Source organism: Aptenodytes forsteri, unplaced genomic scaffold (genome assembly GCF_000699145.1).
Source record: "Aptenodytes forsteri isolate BGI_AS27 unplaced genomic scaffold, ASM69914v1 Scaffold153, whole genome shotgun sequence".
In the NCBI taxonomy this organism is placed as follows: domain Eukaryota; kingdom Metazoa; phylum Chordata; class Aves; order Sphenisciformes; family Spheniscidae; genus Aptenodytes; species Aptenodytes forsteri.
The window spans coordinates 1,049,616-1,070,258 of NW_008796178.1; positions in this window are offsets into that span (position 1 = coordinate 1,049,616).

A 20,643-nucleotide genomic window follows, 5' to 3' on the forward strand; every position below is an offset into this window, starting at 1 on the left:
GACATAAAGAGCCTAAAGATCACATTTCAGAAGATACTGCATTGTATGAGGCATTAGTTAAGCACCTAAGGTGAAGTAAAAAGCTTCCTAACCCCACTGAGATCACTGCAGCAGTCTAATCTTCCTTACTTGAAAACTAGGTGTCCGTGCCAAGCTATTTGCTTTGAATTCTGTCTAGTTCTTGAAGAAAGCAAAGCACATCCAGACTGCAGATCGGCCTATCCCAGACACACAGCCAAGACAGGCAGCAAAGGCCTAGCTGAGACTTCGCTGTACAAGGCCAACATTAGAAAAGAGGAGCCCTGCCCTCAAAACACTTTGGAAAAATGTTCTAGTCACCTAGACAGGCCTTACTGTCACTTAGGGTATCTGTATTGAAAGTGGGATTTGAATGTCAGCAGTGGCCACCTACCCGCTCAGTGATTTTCCCAGCTCCCTTGAGAATCCCTCTGGGACCCTGCCTGTGACACATGTCTTTGCTTTAGCTGCTTCCTCAGCTGCAGAATGGCAGCAGCACTGCCCTCGCTTCCCAAAACAGCGTGAGAGTGACACTACCACGCACTAAGGCCATGTTGCCATCCTAGACAGATGGAAGCTATCTTCTACTGGCAAACTGGTGCATGTTCAAACCCTGTAGAAAGAGATGAAATGGTAGAGCAAAGCAAATTTCTCTCCTTTCCTCTTCTCTCCATTAATATAGTTGAAAATACTTTGGAGTGGGAGAAAAATGTGCCCCTCTCCCAAAGCATGTCTGCCTTGAATGCCCACTGCTCTGCTGGGCACCTACTGACCTTGGCAGTGTCACAGGACTCGTGTTTTTCTAAAAGAGTAACCTCCTTGTGAACAGGCTCTTTGCTTTGGGAAACACAAAGCAGTCTTGTCTTCCAAGTGTCCGAGCCTTCTTTTCACGTCTGTTTATTCCTTCACTAGCATTTATTTTTGGCCTTGAAAGAAAAACACAACTCCACATTAAAGGGATGGTGTCCAGTTAAAACCCACAGGCTGCACCACCCCTTCATCCCCCTTTGCAGGGGAAGGCAGCGGAGGAGACCAACAAAAAAAAAAAAAAGGAAAATCTGTTGCCTGTTGGGCACAAAACTGCTTTTGCTTTCTAGTGAAAAGGCAGCAGAGCATCCTCAGAAGCACATAGCAACTGGTCAAATAGGCCAGAGCCTGGATGCCTGAGGCTTCTTTGTAATCGTAATAACAAGTCCAGGGGCCACATTTCCATTTGTCCTGGAAAGCCCTTCCATCTGGGATTGCTCAGAGGAGTGAGACACTGATGTTCCACAATGTCGTATTCAGTTTGTGGTGGGTCTAACTCTTTGGCAATCCCAGACTTTACAACATTGCCTATCAATGATACCAAATCAGAAAAGGCACCCTTTCGTGCATCTTCCGCACTGACTCCACAGCCCTTTTGGCCATTGGAGAGCCAGCACTTCAGGACAAGGCTTCTTATGCTGTGTGAAAGAGCTTAGGAGGGGCTGCAGGTGATCGCTGCCTCCCGAGACCAGTGCCAGCTGCACACACACTTCTTCCCTGCTCAAGGCTAGTGCTAAGCCAAACAAAAGCACTTAGGCTACCAGTGGATTATGCTCACCTGTTTGACTTTGCAGAGGAGACGTATTCACAGATCTAGTGCCAGCTCTGCGCCTGTCACCTCCCGGCAGAGACTTGCGACTGTGTGTGGCCTGATGCAGCTGCAGAAGGGCTGTCTAAGGGCTCACAGGGCTGAAGTCCGAGGCACAAAGTTCAAGGCAGAGGTCCTATATTGTCAGTGTGTGTGGTCAAGACCTGCATTCCTTTGGGGAGAGGCAGAGGAGGAGAGCAGAACTGCATCAGGAGCTCTTCAGACTGGATCTGCAAGAGGAAATCAGCTCACTTTGGCAATGACTATGTTTTGGGCCACCCATCAGCATTCAGCATCCCACATCAGGCAGCTGCGCTCCCTTCCTACGGCACGGTGACTTAGTTGGGCACCTGAGAACAAAGTTATTAAAGCACCCTGCTCTCAAGACCTATGTGACAGCAACCACAGCCCTGTTCACTGAAATCAATGGGACTCTTCCACAGGCCTGATTCATCTCCCTCCTACATCAATACCTTATCTTTTAGGTCCATTGATTTCTATGAAATTAGAGCTGTCGGGCCCTGGATGTCCATGAGGGCACGGCTGGGCCAAAAGAAATGGGGGTAACAACGCTTGGACATTACAGAAATTGAAACCTCAGGAAAGACTGTGTCTGCCTTGCACGCTTAGCAAGTTAGCAGAATACTAATGATGCATCACTCATAATAGAGTAAGTGCTTCTGGATGCTTGGCTGACTTTGGCAAGGGGCACTTCGAGAAGGATAAAACTGCATTTTCATTGCTGAGAATCTTCCTCCAGTAATAAGATGTGCCCCATGGGATGCTGGTAACATATTGGTATTGTCTGCAGAGAGTAGCCAGGGGCTAGGGTCTTACATTGCTAAACCGTATACACAAAACGCTTACCCCTGAATATCACATTAGTCCAGACGCAGGATTTACAAACACAGAGACAGCCACAGGTGGGCTGTCCTCCAATTAGCCCATGAATCTAGAAAGAAAAAGAATTAAGTAATTTTGTATTCTTTCCTTTGCATATAAAACATCATTAAAATAATTAGAAAAACAGATGCATTGTATCAGTAACTGACAAATTAAGAATGCGGTCACAGTTGTTCAGGAACCCACAGCCTCCTTGCAATACCAATAATGATTATTTATAGCCTACTATGCAAGGAAATTAGTCCAGAAAAACTGAATGATTGTAATGTAATACAGTCATCCCAAGGGAGAAATCTAGTGCAAGGTGCAGGCAGCCAAGATCTCACACCATTTTATTGTCTTGAATTACAAACTTTATTGTAAATACTGTTTGTGTATTTTGTACAGAATGTCTCAGTTCCTCTATAACAAATACCCATTTTATTCCTGCTGAATTTCATTGAAGTTACCCCGATTTATACTTAAGTTCAGAGGCAGATCCGTATTACTGCTTTATATATAAATCTCTTAGCTGCCTGTTCACAAGGATGTGCAGTTTGGCAAAAGAATGAGTTGAGAGAATGAGCTGGGCGGCAGACTAGCTATTAGTTTTGATGATATTACCATAGCATCTGGAGAAGTTACATGCAGTACTAACACAAGGTATGAGAAATTCTCTGCTCTTGAAAAGAGCTAACAAAGAATATACACAGAGGGTGGGAGGTAGGGAAGAGCCACAGAAAAGAGAAGTAGCTGTACAACGTCACATAGCAGGCAACCGAGAGAGGCAGGAGCAGATCCCTTGTCTCTCAGCCCCCTCCAGCTTCACACTGCCTTTTGGTCCTTTCTATTTCTGCATGTGCATCTGATGCATCTTTAACTAGAAGCTCAATCCAGAAAAAGAAAGTATTTTTTTTCTTATTTGTCAAGAGAACTAGCTTTCTGCTAGTTATGCAAACAAATTCTTTCCCGTGATTAATACCTGTCTCCTGTGCTAAAGACGTCAGTCTCTGCATGGATCGAATCCTAATAAAGCAAAGCTCTTTTCTTAGAAAAGAACATGTTTTCCATTCTTTCTGCTAACATTCCTCCTCACAATTGCCCTTGTTTAGCCCTATGATAATTTTATGATGCAGTCCCAACATAACTCACAGTACTTCCCATTATTGTGTGCCACAAGTGTTTACAGAGCCATTTTTGTGGTAGATACCAGCCTTTAGACATTCCACACTTCCTGTTTCACTGGAGCCAATCACACGCAGTTCAGTACTGAAATGCAAGTCCCTAATTAATTTATACACAACGAAGTACTTCAGTCATTGCAATGATAACGTAATGGAGAACAGCACATTAGCAAAAACTGGTTATCTAGCATGGACAAATTAATTTCTTTTCGTGTTTCCATCAATATCAAGATCCATTAGTCATCTTTAAAAAAAAACCCTACCCCAATCCCAAACTGCCTTTACACTTTTCCACTAGTACTAAGGATGTCTGTATGGGATACCTGGGCCAGTCTTGTTTTCTCTCACAGCAAGGAAACCTCTCCGATACGCTGAGAACTGGGTTTTCACCATCACAGGGGACTTCACAACTGGTCCAACTCCACTAATACTCTCTTTATAGAATCAGAATATAATAGCTCAGTTTTAACAAAAAGAAATCGAGATTAAATTCAATATATTCTGAAGGAGTGAAAATTCCTAGCAACAGCTGAAAGGGAAGTGGAATTCATAAATGCCTCTTTCATCTTTATCAAATTACTATTCAGTGCAGTTACATTTATTAATAACAACATCCCTTAAACCACATTGTGAAAATCCATTAGCAAGAAATGCTTTAAAATCTTCAACAGGCTGTAACAGATGATTTATCAAAAGCTAAAACAATTAAATACTATAAGCAGAGTGGGCATTTTTATGGGCTATGGAGCTTGCCAGAGGGCCGTTATGATATGTTCAGAAATGGACTGTTTGCATGGCATAACTCAACTTTTTTCTTTAATTCAATCATCTACATTAGCAAGGGGTAATGCAAGCTAACAGTATTCTTCGAGTTTTTCTTCATCTCACTTCGTATGTACTTGCCCCTAAAAATGCCGATGGTCATTTCGAAGTCGGCATCTGTGGCGTTTGCTACATGCGGAGGTACCAGACTGCTGCTCTGAATCAAGCATGGCGTGAGGGAACCTGGGAGAGCTGCTCGCTGCTCGCAGAGGAAACGCACTCTGACTTCACTGTAACAAACCCTAACAAGAAGAGCCCTTTAAGATGTTTAACTACCCCCATGAGGGTCAGACTTACCAAGACTGGCCTGGGGGCAATCACCACATTGTTTTCTCTTTCAGCACTCTCTGTATTTGCCCTGGAAGTTCACATATTCCCCTCTCTCATTTCTTTACTTGGTTTTTTAAAACGCAGTTTAAATGTTGATCACTGTTGAGTAATCACTATGAAAGTACTAGATATTGAGACTAAATTCAGATGAGGGATTTTGTCATTATCTTCACGCAACAAATTGCCAGTCTTGCCTATTGTGCATACCCTGCAACACCAAAGGTTCGTTCAGGTCCCTGGGGGGTCGTTACAGAAGGACTGACTGCGTCGTCCTTCTCTCAGTTGCTTCCAGTTTGCAGCAGAGAACAATAATGGCACAGACAGCTCGGCACTGCTCCGCACTCATTCCCCAGCCGTGACTGTATCTATCACAGCCTCCCGCTGCATCAGTGTAAGGAGAGTTTTGAAGACGTTTTCTTTGTTGCTGCAGAAGGCAAAGTCTAAGCCGGGGATTACAGAGAGAGGCGAGGGGGAAGGGGTAGGAGATGCAGTTGCAGCCAGGGAGCGAGTGTAACAGCAGCTCGGGGGTCTCGGTCCACTGCCTGGGCTGCACACAGGGTGGCTGTGGGCTGTATTAGGTTTTTGCGTACTTGCTGACAGATCAGCCTGTGCAGGTTCTCATTCCAGATTTGATCATTCCCTAAATCTGTAAAAAGATGCCCGAGGCAGGGGTCAGATGGTTTCTGAGGCAGATACACACAGTGCAGCCCAAACGCAGCCCAATTCCCTCTAGAGCAGAAAGCTCTTTGCACCTTTAAGCTATGTGTTTAATTCACCCCAGGCGAATACACAGACCTGTAAAGCAGATGAGCTGCACTTGGTGTTCATTTGTTCCCCCACTGCATTCCACTTAGGAGGGTGAAATGGTGGCAGAACACATTAGTGGCAGAATGTATCTTCTATAATCGCACATGAGCCAACTTGTTAGATTATTTCCTGTCCCAGCTGAGATTGTAGCTCCATGCTTACTTTTGACTGAGCACAACTAGAAAACACATAATTACATGGGCCAAAGCACAGAGATCTGCAGCTACAGATGCCTGGTGCTTAGCTGGTAAAGTGCAGCACATGGGGGAAAAAAAGGAAGTTAGAAATGAAGTGTACATTCCCACCCCACCACAGCCCTGCTGCAGAGCTTATGGCCTTCAGGCTTAGGCAGAGCGAAAGGCTAAGGTTTTTTGGGTGTAATGACAGATTGTATGGCATGAAACATTGAAAACTGTATGTCAGTGCTTGAGCTGGTGGGTGCAACTCGTCCAGCCAGATGAAAGCAGTCCAGACTAATGCTGGTGAGACAATACTTGGCATCTCGCAGGCACAATCATTCTTGGCTGTAACATCCCCCTCCTGGTTCATTTTCTGTTTTCTCTGTTGCTGACCTCCAGTGATGGAGGAAAGGGGCTGGACATGGAGAGGAAAAAGAGAAGGCAGTGGATGGTGCTGTGAGCAGGAGAGTGGCCTGTAGGAACGGGAAAGAGAGGGAACAGCTGTGGGGCTGGGAGGGAAACGGAGACAGGGGAATGAAACAGATACGCTTCCCCTTTGGGAGGATGGGCTGAGCCAGTCTGAACAAAAAAGGGCTAAAATGAAAGGGAGGAAACCAGAGAAGAGAAGAAAGATGGAACAAGGGAGATCACAGAGAACAACAGGAAGCAGTGCTAAGAGGACAGAGATGAAGTCTGGGGCTTGTTGGGGAAAAGCAAACAGAGAAAAAAACTTCAGGAATATTGTGAAAAAGAATAAAAAACAAGAGCCCTATAAAAGTGCCAGCTACCCAGCTGCTGTAAGTGAAACTCCAGTACACTTACGTCAACACCACACCACTGATCAGCACCAGGGGAGGAGGTTTGGGGTTGTTTTTTAATTGCATGGAAAGGCTTTCAGCGACACAGAACATGAACTCCAGCTTCCACTGAAGTCAAAGGGGTTTAGAGGTGCTTACAGCCGCAGAAAAACAAGACCCAGCTTGCTAAAGCCCATGAGACAAGATGCCACATTACAACCTTGAGAACAACCAGCCTTTCACCTTGTCTGACTTCTACCTCGAGACCCAGGGTGATAAGACCAGCACGTGCGGGGAGGGGGCACATGAAAGCCTCTCCACCCACACCAGGGACACTGCCCCAGCTCTGCCCTACCTGCATCACAGCAGCCATCTGCTTCGTTTTCCCTGATGAGCAGTGAGATCCTTAATTTACATATCTAAGCTTGAGTAGGGGTAAGAGGCATCCGCTTTGCTGGTTGAAGTGAAATGTTTGGCTTATTGGCATGGCTTGTTTAATTTGGCTCTTAGTGCTCAGTCGGTGTTATTAGAGAAAGCAATAAAAACGCATTAAATACTAGGAACTACATTAAAACAACATGGAGCATGCAATGCAAACCAAAAAAAGCAAGGGGGCTGAGTATGGAGACTACCATTCCCTCCTTCAGTCATCCTCTTCTACATGAATATGGAGAGTGTTACAGTGCTGTTTGGAGGGGTGGAGGGCCCAGTGGTCACAGCACGTCTGGGAAGTGTCAGATCTGTATCCAAGGTTGGCTCCTTCCCCCAATGACGGGTGGCTGCTGAGGTCAGAAGTGGGGGCAGATATTTAGCTCTGATGCAAGCTGTCAATTCAGAAGTACTGAGCTCCCAAAACTGAAGGCTCTATCAGACTTTTGCTTCAGTGCAATCTCCCCAGAGGCAACAATTGTCCATCCTCAGCCGTATCTCCCTCCAATCTACATAAACCATCATTAAAGAGAAGTCTGTGCTCCACTGTGCACCTAAAGTGTTCTTCCTCTCCAGGTTTGCGGATCGTGTGCCGTCTGCCGCCAATGCCATGAATCACAGCAGCTGCAGAGAAGGACACTGAGCTATGCACAAGGAGCAAACACCAGCAATGGAGGCTGACTTGTGTCAGCCTCCCAGGCTGCAAATATTGACCAGATTGTCACAGATGTTGAACTTAACTGGTCATCTTGAAATCCTAATTCACCTCAGCGACATGCCTTCATATGCTGCTATGGTTCATTAGATGCATTTCAGCTCTTCCACTGCTCTCTCAGGGCTGCTTCTGCAAAAGGTGTTCCTCCACCTCTGCAGACCTTTGCTAACCTTGAGGCCCATTTCACAAAAGCGCCTTTCCTCAGCTTGCAAGTAGTCACACCCTGAACGATCGCATGCCGTAGCAGCCCACCTGTCAGCTGCACAGTCTTAAAGCATCTGGGTTTATCTCATGGCTCTGGGAGGTAATGCCCAAGGGCCTTGCTGCCAGGTCCGCTGGGGAGTGATACTTGTTCCCTAGGGATGACTCCCCACATAAGTCAGACAACAGTTAAAGCACAGTTTTGACTGTCTTTGGCCAACCACAGGCAGCCTGGCCATGCTTTTAGTGGTGTCTACCAAAGATCACCAGCACCGGTGAGTTGTTGCATGCAGCAACATGGAAGATGTCATTCCCTTTTTCCCTCCAGCTAGTGGTTCTAGAAAGACTTTGAAAGGCCGCAGTCACCTCCTACACATCCTTGCTGAGCTCCTTCCAGACTGAATTCTTACACTAGCCATGTTTTTGCCAAGACATCATTCTCTTTTGACCACATACTAAGGGGCAGATCCCCACCACCACAGGGAGGGACTGAGAGATGTCAGAAATGACACGTCTGTCACCTGCCCAGGCCAGTGCTCACTGCTGTACCCCAGCTTTTGCAGCTCAGTCAGATTTCTTGGTTTCTGCTTTGGCCTTCAGATAGGACTCCTGGGGCCCTGGGATCATTAATTTGCCCGTTTTGTTAACTGATTTGAGCCACAGCTGTATCCTTGCATTTCTTTTGCACCATGAAAGCCACAACTGCACGTTACGTCTGGGCAAACGGCGATGTGATTATTGTAAAGCCTGGAGTTCCTAAGGAAACAAAGCTGTGCGTGTGAGTAGTTCCTGAACATGTCATTTCCTAAGGAAACAAAGCTTTACGTGTGATCACTGTGTGCGTGTGAGTAGTTCCTGAACATGTCAGACAATTTCAACGAGACGGAGAGGAGGCTTTCTCAAAGCTCTGAAGCTCCCAGAGGTGCACTGGAGATGACAGATGGAGGATACAGACACCATTAGTATCCCCCAAGGAAAAGGCAGCAGTGAGTGCTCCGTCCACATCAGACAGCAGAGACGCCACAAGGGTGAACGCTGTTCATTAGACCCGCTGATCATGAAATTACTCGTTAATAATCTCAGTGTGCCTGATCACCTTCTCTTGCCACTCACTTCCCCTGCCTGTCTGGAGCTGGACCCTGCACAGTTGTTCCGTTAACAGCTTTCCTCACTCACCTGAGGCCCATCACCCTGAGGCCTAAATCTCTGGCGATGAGGGTACCTAAGTGTTACCACAAAATGGGTAACGGAGGAAACAGCGAGAGGATCAAGACACAAGATGACAGGAGCTGCAGCGGGGCGACAGCTGTCCCTCGGCACATCCATTGTTCCTGTTCAGAGAAGCAGCTTTAAGAAAGTGGTGTAAATTACAGGAACTGGATCACTGGCTTGAACAATGTCAGCACGTCCCTTCGAGGGCATTCACTCCCCCTACACCATGAAACGACAAGTTATTATTTAACAGCAGACCTCACACAGAGGAATGTTTTTCTGTATTCATGACCTCTAACAAGTATAGCAATTGTTTACTATACTCTGAGCAATCCAGCAGTAGCTATAATGTGATAATTATAGAGAAACCTGCCTAAAAATATATTTCTGATGCATCAGCAAAAACTCAGGCCCCTCCAGCTGGCATTGAACATATGAGTTAAGCCCAATTTGAGAATCAGATCGTGTACCACATTTTGTGCAGCTGTGCAAAGACTCCGGTGAGGAGCTCTGGAGCAGATGCCTTGCAGCGATGGAGGGAAGGGCAAGAAGTAGCATCGAAGCAGACAGGGCAGGAGCCACAGGTTCTTTTCTCAATGGTTAATGACAACGCTAAACATCAGGCCCATTTTCAAGATGGATAAACTGAGGTTCTGGAAATCAGAACACCAACATTTTCTAATCTGGCTACTGACTTGTTGGTGTCTGGTTTTAGAGTCCAGTCTGTGCTGGCATTTTTCATGGAGTGAGATGATTCATTGTTATTATTTTATTTCATCCCTACACACTAGAATAGCATCTAGGCGTTCCTGCAAGAATCAGCTCTTCTCAGTGCTCAGTGTTAGCAAACTCCAGCTCATGGTCTTTGAGGAAGGATCTAGAAGGGCTTCAGGTGCTGCTACCTTGTAGCAGAGCCACCAAAAAGTCACCCTTCTGCCACTGCCATTCAGAGTCCGGAGGCTGACCTAACCCCATCGCTGCTATTTTAGCTAATCAGACTGTGAAGGAGAATGCCAGGGCACAGGTGTTTGTTTTCTTCTTCCAACACTGTTGCAGCCCAGCACTTCCCTGGAGACAAGCTGGATTCTTCAGAGACCCTGAGGTACCTTGGTAGCCCCTAAAGGCTTCTGTGCCTCGATTTCCTCACCTGCAAAAAGGCCAAGATGAAAACCCCTCAACCTAGGGCTGTGTTCAGGTTTGGAAAACATTTTTAGCACCTTGAAAGAGGGTTTCTGTGGAAGCCCAAACTGTAATTTATTGCTTCAATTAAAAAAGTGTGTGTTTTACAATCCACAGTCTGTTTACACTTCTACTTCTTATAGCTATCTCTCTAAAAAGAACTCAGCTCTGGTAGCTCATGGATTTGGCATAGCTTGTCGAATAAGCAAGCTCACCAACCTTTCCACGACACACAGTGCTTCTGTGTAACTTTGCAGGCTGTGTTTGACTTGTCTGAACTTGAACAGTCACCACTGATTGATTGGCTTCTAAAAATATCCACCTGCCATGGTTCGAAGTCCAGAGAGCTCTTGTTGATTTAGATGGAGACCTTTTTGCTGGTCAGAGGCTAAGATAGACATCTGACACCTGGGTGCTGCTCTGTCTCGGCTCTGCCTCCTGCCCAGGGAGGCACCAGCAGAGAGACCCTGTGTGCCGGGCAGCACCCACACTCAGCAAAGCCCTGCTCCGTCACACTTGACAGCTCTTGGTACCAACGAGCAGAGCAAATGGCAGGATAAAAGCAGCCCTACGGGTCACTCCCCTTCCTGCATCCCCATTTCCAGACTCCCCCTGCAGCTATTGGTAATAAGTGGGACGAACTGCAGCTACCACGAGCCCAGGAGGTGCTGTAAGTGCCCTCACAGTGATGGGAGAGCTCTGAGAGTCAGGTATGCAGCTGCTGCAAGAGGAAGGCATGGCAGCATACCCTAGAGAAAGCTGCAGACATGATAATTGCTACAATTACCAGGAGCAAAGCCACCAGGAGGAAAGCCAGACTACAATCTCTATCGGAGGCAATGGACGCCTTGTTGTTTTATAAACCTGCCGCTACTGGACATTAAGCACGCTGTGTTACAGCTCCTAGATCCCATCATCAAGCCAGTTTTAAGAGACAACTCCATCCCAGGGCGTAGGGCCAGGGTTCCCCCCTTAGAGACCGTGGTGTTTGCACCCCCAGCTACCCACACCCAGATTACTACAGCTAAAGTCTCAAAATGCATTTTGGAAAGGGAAGGGCGTGCAGGGGCGGGGGGAGCCGTGATTTGAGGACAGGAGCCCAAGCAGCTGAAACCTTCCACAGAGGGAAACAGCAGAAAGACAGAGAGCATGGATACACACAGTCAGGAGCAAAGCAGAGTCTGCGCATTCCAGCAGAGATGCATCAATACCGACGTACTGGGTGCTGGTAAGGAATGCAGCAGCACCAGGTTTGCAAAAGATGTAAAACCGAGACAGACTCTCAACATCACGCACCACCACCAGCAGGTCTGGGCCACTCTGATCACTTACCTGCTGATGTGGAAGCTAACAAAGACAAAGCAGAGTGCAGTCTAATATATGCACTGGATGTTGCCATGTTACTGAATGCATCTTAACACAGCAGGATCTTTTCGAAATGATGTAGTATAGCTGAGCTAAAACCTAAATAATAAAGCCTACTTTTGGCTCTCTGGAAGATCACAGCTAGACAGTTGCCTGTGGAATACCAGGCTAACAGAAGAAATTAATGTTATTTTGGGAGCATATGGGACTGGAGATGATCACTGCAGCCAGACTCCACTTTCACAGCTTCACATGCAATCCCTTTCGTATATGGGTTACACAATGGGACCCTGGCCCTGCTGTCCTGATGCAAGGTCTTGCAGAACCCGGTTGCTCTGAGGCCCAGAGCCCTCCTTGTTCCAGCTTAAGTGTATTCCGTGACAGTTTATAATCATTCTGTTGACCAAAGATTTCCTTTCATTTATGTAATATTCTTCCTTCTACTGCACCTACAGAAAGCAGTGCCCTCACTTCAGCTCTGCTATGCTGAACGACCCACACTCCTTTGGTTACTCCTTGTAAGTGTCATCCGTTGTCCCAGTCACCTTCTGAGTTCCACTTTCGATTTATTCTTCCCAAAGATGGATGATGAGAACTGACCGCAACTTTCCAGATGAAGGTTCAGCTGTTCCTTGTACAGTGGCAGGAGCACTTCCTCATCTTTTCTGGAAATATCTTGCCCGATAAACCCTATGATCTCATTTGGCTTTTGTGTTTAGTTTTAAAAGGGGTATAAAGCAGGCTCTCCAATATTTCACTTCATTTTATTTTAGTGGTTGTTATCTGGAAAGAAGAGGGTAGTTAAACTGCCTTTTTAATTAAATTCCTTTAAATCTTTGAAAACAATAAAGAAAGAAAGATAGCAAACAAAGTAAGACAGAAGAATTACCATGTGTATGAGCAGAGGTATTTTTTCCAGTAACACATTTATATATAAATCTCTTTTCCAAAAACTTGCAACATTTCTCAGTTGCTCAGTCTGTCTCCTGGGTAACTTGACACCTCACAAGAGGAGCCTTGTGCCTCCGCTCTTTAGTGGGACACGAGTCTTGGGAACTCCATTGAAATTCTCCTCTAAATAAAAAGTATTCCTAATTTCTTGAAGGTGAGAAGAGCTTGCAATACTGCATCCTTCCCTCTTTGCTTCTCTCCATCTTCACACAGCTTATGAAAAGAAAAGGCTCTGAGCAGCAATAGCTTCATAAAAGCAGGGGGGTTTGAGCGGTGGTCCCTTCAGGCACACAGACTGTTTCTATAGGTCTGTGAAAAGCTCCTAAGAATTTACATGAGCAAGGAGACAGTAAATAGGTTTAGGTTTGCTGTAAAAGGGTTCAAACCTGCAGTGTCAAATGTTTAGAGCTCCATAAATTAAAAATAAGGTTGGAAAACACTTGCTTAGCTAAAATAACCTGACAAAGGTCCTCTGCCATCAGCAACAGCATATACAGGATGAGATCTCACCGCTTACGCTGGATGTGGGAGAAAGTGTGTCTGCCCAAAGGCTCAGACCCTGTAATTCAATCAAATCCATGGTGCAATGGTTCTGACCATAACGAAGACATTTGAGCACAGAGCTGCATCCTGACTACACCCCATATATCAGAGTGGCGGGAGCATTAGCCCCAAGAGATCAGGGCAGCTGGAAGCACCAATTTGACCAAGCTTGTCATCTGCCACTGCTATGGCTGGCGACAAGTAGCACAGAGTGGATGTAAAACACTGTAGGTTATTGGCACTTAAACTCACCGGGCACTTTAAAAAATCACAATATTAAGTCTGGAACATTTTCACTGTTCGCCATTTTCATTGGAACTGAGGAATCGGGAAGACGTTGGTGTGCAAGTTGCTCTCAGTGACCTGTGCAGCCCTGGGCACTGCATCACTCCATGATATGATTTGTACCGCAGCAACACCTCAAAGCTCTCTCCAAAACTAGACCTTTGTGGCAGCTGGTGCTGTGCAAGCACAGAGCACTTTTAATGCACACAATCAGCCTACTTAAAGTACAGATTTCAGAAATGTGAGACTGCTCAGTATTGAGGGCCACTTCACTGTCTACCAAATGGCTCTCAAACGTTGCCTGCTGCTTGCCCTTTAGTAATATCTACTTTATCTTCTCTACAACTTGCCTAGTTTCTTTTTTTTTTAATGGTTGTTCTATTCCTCTTTTTTTTTTTTAAGAAGAAGACAATGCTTTCTGTGTCTCCTTCCTCAGACACCACCACTCTCCCAGGGACCTCTCAAACACCAAGGCCAGAAACCAAGTCCAGGAATTGTAGGTTGCAGTTAATCTAAAATTGGTGACTTGTCAATTTTAATAGTTTTAATTTCCCAACTGTCTGCTTGGGTTACACACATAAAACTTTTAAATAATATGCCTTCTCTCTCTCCCGGCATAGAAAACCACTGTGTTTCCCTGTCCTCCTTACAGTATGTGACCTTTAGCTGCTCCCCCATGCTTATCAAGTCAAGGAATTCATTCAGCTTCTCAGCAGCTCCAACCACTTACTCTCCATTCACATCCCTCTAAAGGCCCCATCAGCTCCTTGCTCAGTTTAGAAAGATTTATATGTATGTGCCCCTTCATATCCTTCCTCCTTAGGCTTTGATTTACCATCCTGGCTTCCTTATCACTCTATAGCACTTCCTACATGTTTGTCTGTATAGCTTCTCATTTTCCATCTTTGAAATCACCAATGAGTTGTGTTTCCTTAACGGCAGTGGGAAAAATTCACCCGGCGAAGAGGCCTTTACAAGAAACTGTGCAAACCTGAGCTCCAGCGGAACGTAAATGGCATTTTGCTTCTGATGCTGGCCTTAAGCACAGGAAGGACTTTCAACCCATATCAAACTTCCTTGCGCAGTTCTCAGACCCTTGCCTGCTTTTACATTTCCTGTGCATTCATTAAAAGAAAGCTTTGTGCCTTCCACAAGGCATGAGGAAATACGACCTTTTTCACCTATTTTCTTAGTGACTCCCTCCACAAAGAGATACTCCAACCCAGCGCCATTTTCTTTAGCAGAGACAGTGCCACAGCTGCAAAATTTTGCTCTTCACTTTTTCCCCTCCTGGGGTTTGTGATCAATTCGTTGCACAGTTTGCGTTACCCCATTAAAGAAATAGGACTAATGGAAAAATGCAAGGTCGTGCTGGAGAGAGCTCTGGCTGGGGTGACCACCACCCTAAGGATTCCCATTAGGGTCTCCTGGAGTCACAGATGCACTGACCTGGAGGAAAACGATGGATGAAAGAAAGCCGCAGACCCCGCTCCGCTCAGCTGCTCGTTGGCTGGACCTGAGGTTCATGTTCCTGATCTTTTAACTCAGCCTTTGAAGTTATTTTCACATTTATTCTCCTACTTCTAAATATTCCCCTCTGCAGGGATTAAAGCTGGTAGTAAAATATCTCACAAATGTTTACGATCACAATTACACCTGTTCCTAGACGAATTTCACAGTCAATTGAGTCACATTATTCTTTTCATACTGGCCTTTCCTGCCCTGGTATCCAGATTTGCCAACCATGTGAACCAAGTGAGAGCCTTGTAGGTTATCATTTCAGAGTATTCTTTAAAGTGTTTTAAACTCAAATCCTCCCTAAATACAGACATGCAAGTCAGGCAGATAATGAAATGTCTTTAGCTAGCTGAACTGCAAAAAAAGGGGGGAAAGATGTTTTCTATAAACATCGCCTCTGTAAAGGACTGGGATGTGTATGGTCAAGAACTCAGGCCAGCTGCTATAAACGTTGCAGAATCCTGGATTAGATCGATTTTACCCAAATTAAGGCATTCCTACTTTAGATAGCACAACTTTGATCCCTTGAGGGGGAATTTCAGTTACTAGTGCGAGTTAATACTGATCTGGGTATGACCAGTACTCAAGCATGCAAGATGCTGGGCAGAAAATCAGGGGAAAATTTTAAGCTTTCTTTGGCATTTATTCAGCCTGAATTTCCCAATAGAAAAACAAAAGATCGGCACTTATGGGTGAAATTCCCCCATGACACAATAAGGCTCGCCTATTAAATCAGAGTTAAGGCACGCACAGTCAGGCCATTTGGAAGTAGACTCTACAAAGTCTAGCTAGAAGCAGGAATAGGAAATAGAGCCATACTCCTTCACAGGAGGCTGTTGAGAGTTCCCTACTCCCATCAAAATCACCTGGAAATCCCAGGTGCTGTAAGGAGAGGAGAGTCTCAATTTGTAAAATATTCCTGGACAGAGTTCAATTTTACATTAAGATCACTGCCTATCAACTTTCAGCCCCTTTTCTCCTGCAACCTACTTCAGCTGTTAGCGCCAAGCAGCAATAAAACTATATCCATGTTCACTCAGAAATTATCTTGAAATGCCTTCGTGCAAAGGGAAATAGTTTCACATCCTGCACATCAGATTTCACATGGGAACATCTTTCAGATTTCCAGCGTAGAACAATTTTTCCAATAGGAAAAACCAAGTCCTACAGTAAAGGCTAATCTAATCTAATATTTGTGCTTGCAAGGATCCCCATCACCTTTGAATGCCCATGAAATAAATACGGCTGATAAAAGATTATACAGTCTAACTGCATGAAAGAGCTGACAGACAGCAACGGCACTAAAACTCTTTGCCACAGAGACTGGGATACCACAGTTATATCCTCCTCTAGCTATATGGAAAATACAGCTTCTCTCTTCCATTGGGATACAGTAACTTCCAGCAAAATGTTCAATAGTTCTAGCTCTGTCCTAAAAGTCTAATTGCACAACGCAGTAAAAATAGATGCAACACTAGCACTTACAAAAAATGTACTGCAATGTCAAACACCACTGCCAAAAAAACACAATGGCAGGCCTTGGTCCTGCAAAGCCCCACATCTAGTCACTCTGCTTTTTCACACATTTGGAATAGCTTTTCTAAAATCAGTGAAGCCATCCGTAACAGGCAAGGGCCTTTTGTGGGATCAGGGGACTCCTTTACTTGCTCTACCGGTGGAAAATTAGATCTGGTCACTCCTGTATAACCTCTTTCAAATAATATTGAATTACCTACAAGTTACTAAAATTAGACTAACAAATAAATTACTTTTTAGCTGAGCTGATAAAATGTGACTGTTTACATATGATTTAATCCTAGAACTAAGATTAAAGACTACTTCAAACAGAGCCTTTGCTCAATATGTCATATAAAATTCTGTTTGGTTTCAGCAGAGCTGAGAATGACTTTAACAACCTTGTTAATCACAGATTAAGAATGGAAAAGATCCTATTTGGCACCAGGTGTGCCATTAATAACAACTGGGCATGCAGGGGAGCTGCAGAAATGACCTAGCTCAAACGCCAAGGAGAAGCTCTGAGCACTGGAGCTGTGCCATGTCCGAAGCGCACCAGCCCAGACACGGCAGGACAGAGCAGCACTGGTGCTTCCACACACTGCAGGCGTGCGGGCAGAGCAGCCTGCACGGACAGGAGCTCCATCAGATCTGCCTCACTGCCCCTTCTCAGCTCGTTTCTGTCTGAATTCCTGTAAGCCTATGCTGGGTCCGTTTGAAAAGCCAGCAAATGTTCCTGGGAATCCAGAATTTCCTAAATAAGTGTTTTCTAGCCCTAATGAAGTCCCCTCCCTTTTTGATGGTTTTTGTCCTTGATGAAGCACAAAGCTGATGTTCCTCAGACCACCTTTCCCTCGGCAAGGGCATCACACGCATTTCTTTAAACACACAGTTAAGTCCTTGTCCATCTCTGGGCTCTGCTCAGCGTCTGAGCAGCGGAGGCAGAGGCTGAGCACGGCAGAGCTTCCTGTGCTGGCACAGCTAGTGGAGCTCCCTGCTCTTGAGTCCACAGACACCTGCCCCTGCGCTCCCCAAGGCCAGGCTCAGGGCCAGGCACCTGGACACTTCTCACGACAGCCACCATCCGCCAGCATCTCACCTGGACATTCCCGTACCTTCTGTCCCACCTTTCTCCAGGAAACTGCTCTGCAGTGCTCCACGGTACTGGTACGGCCACCCGCTACCCTCCACCTTTTCTTCCCAAACGCATTTTTCTGCTGGGATGGGAAATCAGCTGCTCTCGGTTTATGCAGTGTCTGGTCCATGAGAGACTTGCAGGCACTATCACCGAACCAGATGTGATGTAGAAGTATGCTTGAGTAGGAACAAGGTCCAGGCCTACAGGACCCTGAGCCGTTGAGTGAATGGTCCTTTCCACTCATCCAAGGCAGACTGCCAGCACCACAGGCTCTCCCAGCCCCACCAAACTGCACAGGGCAGAAGAGAAAATCTGTTCCACATTAAATGTATCTAACAATCATTTTTAAGCACAACCATAAAGGCTTTGCCTGAGTAGCCCTCCTCATTTTCACCTCCCATGAAGCCCCTAGGTCCCCCAAAATGGATCAGAGGGACAGTCTGGTTAAAACAGCCGCCCCATGGATAAATACCAGGCAATGACAAGCTTTCCCACCAGCAATCCGCTAGAATAATCTTGCAAGCCCATCTTTCAGGTTTTAGTTCTTGCTCTGCAAAAACAAGGTCTATATGGGTGGCACATGGTACATTAGGGTGGTGCCCAAGTATCTAGTTGGCATTGCCAGCCATAGCTCATTTCCAGCATGCACACAACACCGAAGCCAGCACAGCTAACCTGACCACTTACGAGTGAATTATCTCCCAGTTGTTTGTTGTAGGAAAGGCAGAAAAGATAGGGAGGATGGACATTTCTTTCCCTGTGATCTTTCTAAATGATGTTTGCCATAAATCTCTTAAAGGTAAAAAGAAGAAGAAAGGATCTGGAATCCTCCCTTCTGCTATGCAGAAGATAAGCTGTGATTCAGCATGAAAGTCCTTCTGAGTTTTTCCTAGTTCCCGTTACCACAGTGCCCGAATATCCCATTGTGAAACAAAGTCTCCCCCAGCGAGGTGCAGTGCCAATGCACAAGAAACATCAGGGGGTTTACAAAAGAGAAGAGCAATCCTGGCGCCTGATATTCTGAAAATGCTGTGCAGCCGACCTTTGAAAAGTAATTCCGAAATCTGTCTCATCAAAACAGAGGCTCCTAAAATCACTTCTCATATTTTATAATGTTGGTCGGATCTCTGCCCTGACAGTTTTGCAGTGGAATTCAAGCTTATGATCAGTATTCCATAGCCTTTAGTTGCTGCAATTTAATGCATGCTTAAGACCCAAGCAATTGCAGAAAGCATCCACAGAATTCTCTTCCCACTTATATTGCATGTTTTACATTGTTTAGTTTTTATTGTATATTCCATGCTATTAATGCCTTGTGTTTCTATAGCATCTCCCAGGTGAAGGGCTCAATACACTTCAGAAATGTAAATGAAGCTGAAGAATACCACCAAGACTGGCAGAACCCCCTGCTTTGTAACTACTTTGACAACTTTAAGTTGTCTTGTAAGTACTGAGTGGTGCCTTTCTGCTCTTGCATGAAGCCTGTGTTCTTCTGCAAAAGGCTGCCAAACTGGTGCAGGACCAGACTAGTTTATCCCTGCAGTTCCTCTGGCAGGCGCTGGGTAAGCGACTCTGAGGTTTCTACCCTTTTCATAGGGTAGAGCCAGGGCCTGCACGTACCAATTTCCTCGGGAAGCTCTGGAAAGGGGCAGAGTTGAAAAATCCGCTGCTGTGCAGCCAGCCCTGATCCAGCTCTTCTTCCCCTGCAAGTCCAGAGGGCTTTACCAGCATGCTACTGTCAGTACCAGAAAAAAAGGAAATTCTCCTGAAGGTGCTGTGAAATAGTAAAAGTCTGGGAGCCAGGACTGAGTGTGCTGACAATGATATTTTCTTTGCACAGACCTGCCATGTGTTCAGGTTTTCCTGGATACTTCTTTTTTTCTCATACAAGTTGTGCCTGGCAGAAGCAGAGGACTTCATGTATTTGCCTAGGATTCCTAGATATCCAGCAGCCAGGTTGGGAGTCACAATTGCTGGACTTCTGACAGTCCTTGATTTGCCATATACACAGGGATCAACTCTACAACACACATGTGGCCCTGGAGATTTGAGCCTGCTCTGTGCTTCTACAATAATCCCAGTGTCTGAGATTACCGTGCATGTGCAGATCAACTGCACAGAACACACACAGCGGATGCTTCCTAGAAATGCTGCATTCACTGCGCCAATAAACAGATTTCTGCAAGACTAACTACCTCAACTTGACTTTTAGCAAGTCTTCTTGTGCCTCAGTGTGTCAGTGGGATGCTGTCATAAATCTACAAAGTTCTGCAAAAGCTTAGGACAGATATAATTTCAGTTGAATTAAAAAGGTCACCCAAGAGCAGCACAATAACACAACAACTCAATCACACGAGATATTTGTCAGATCTTGTTCCTGTGTGTTGTTCTCAAATATGACTCTCTCTGGATTCTTATTGGGCTATCGCGCTTCTAACTATGCCCCCAGTACTCAGACATATGTTCAGCTCTGGTTAAATTTGACTTTTTGTTGTGTTATACAACGGAGCTTTACTCAGTGTTATCTTTTGATTGACTCCTCCACTATTCCCCTCCCAACGTATTTATCTGAGGCCAATGACAGCCAGCAAATACTTACTAGAACTCTTGTCTTTGGCAGTGCATTCTGGCAGTAAGTGTTTTCAGGCAGTTTGAGAAGTGGGTGTCACTTACATTAGCTCACTCTAAAATCTTGACTCACTCTTCACGCATATAATCCCTCCTGCAAATTCTAGGCCATGGATTTTAATAGAGTTTCCAAAGTAGGTGTGAGGGCCGCTGGCTGTGCTAATTTAGTTCCTATTGATTTATCTTGTCTCCTTTCACGGCAGCAAATTGTAAATGCTTCCTTTGCTTCACTCGGTGTTTGCTCCCTGCATGACAAGTCTCTAGCATTGATGGAATGTGTTAGTGAAAAGTGCCTTGATGTCTGTTTTCAGTATCACGGAGACAGAGCCA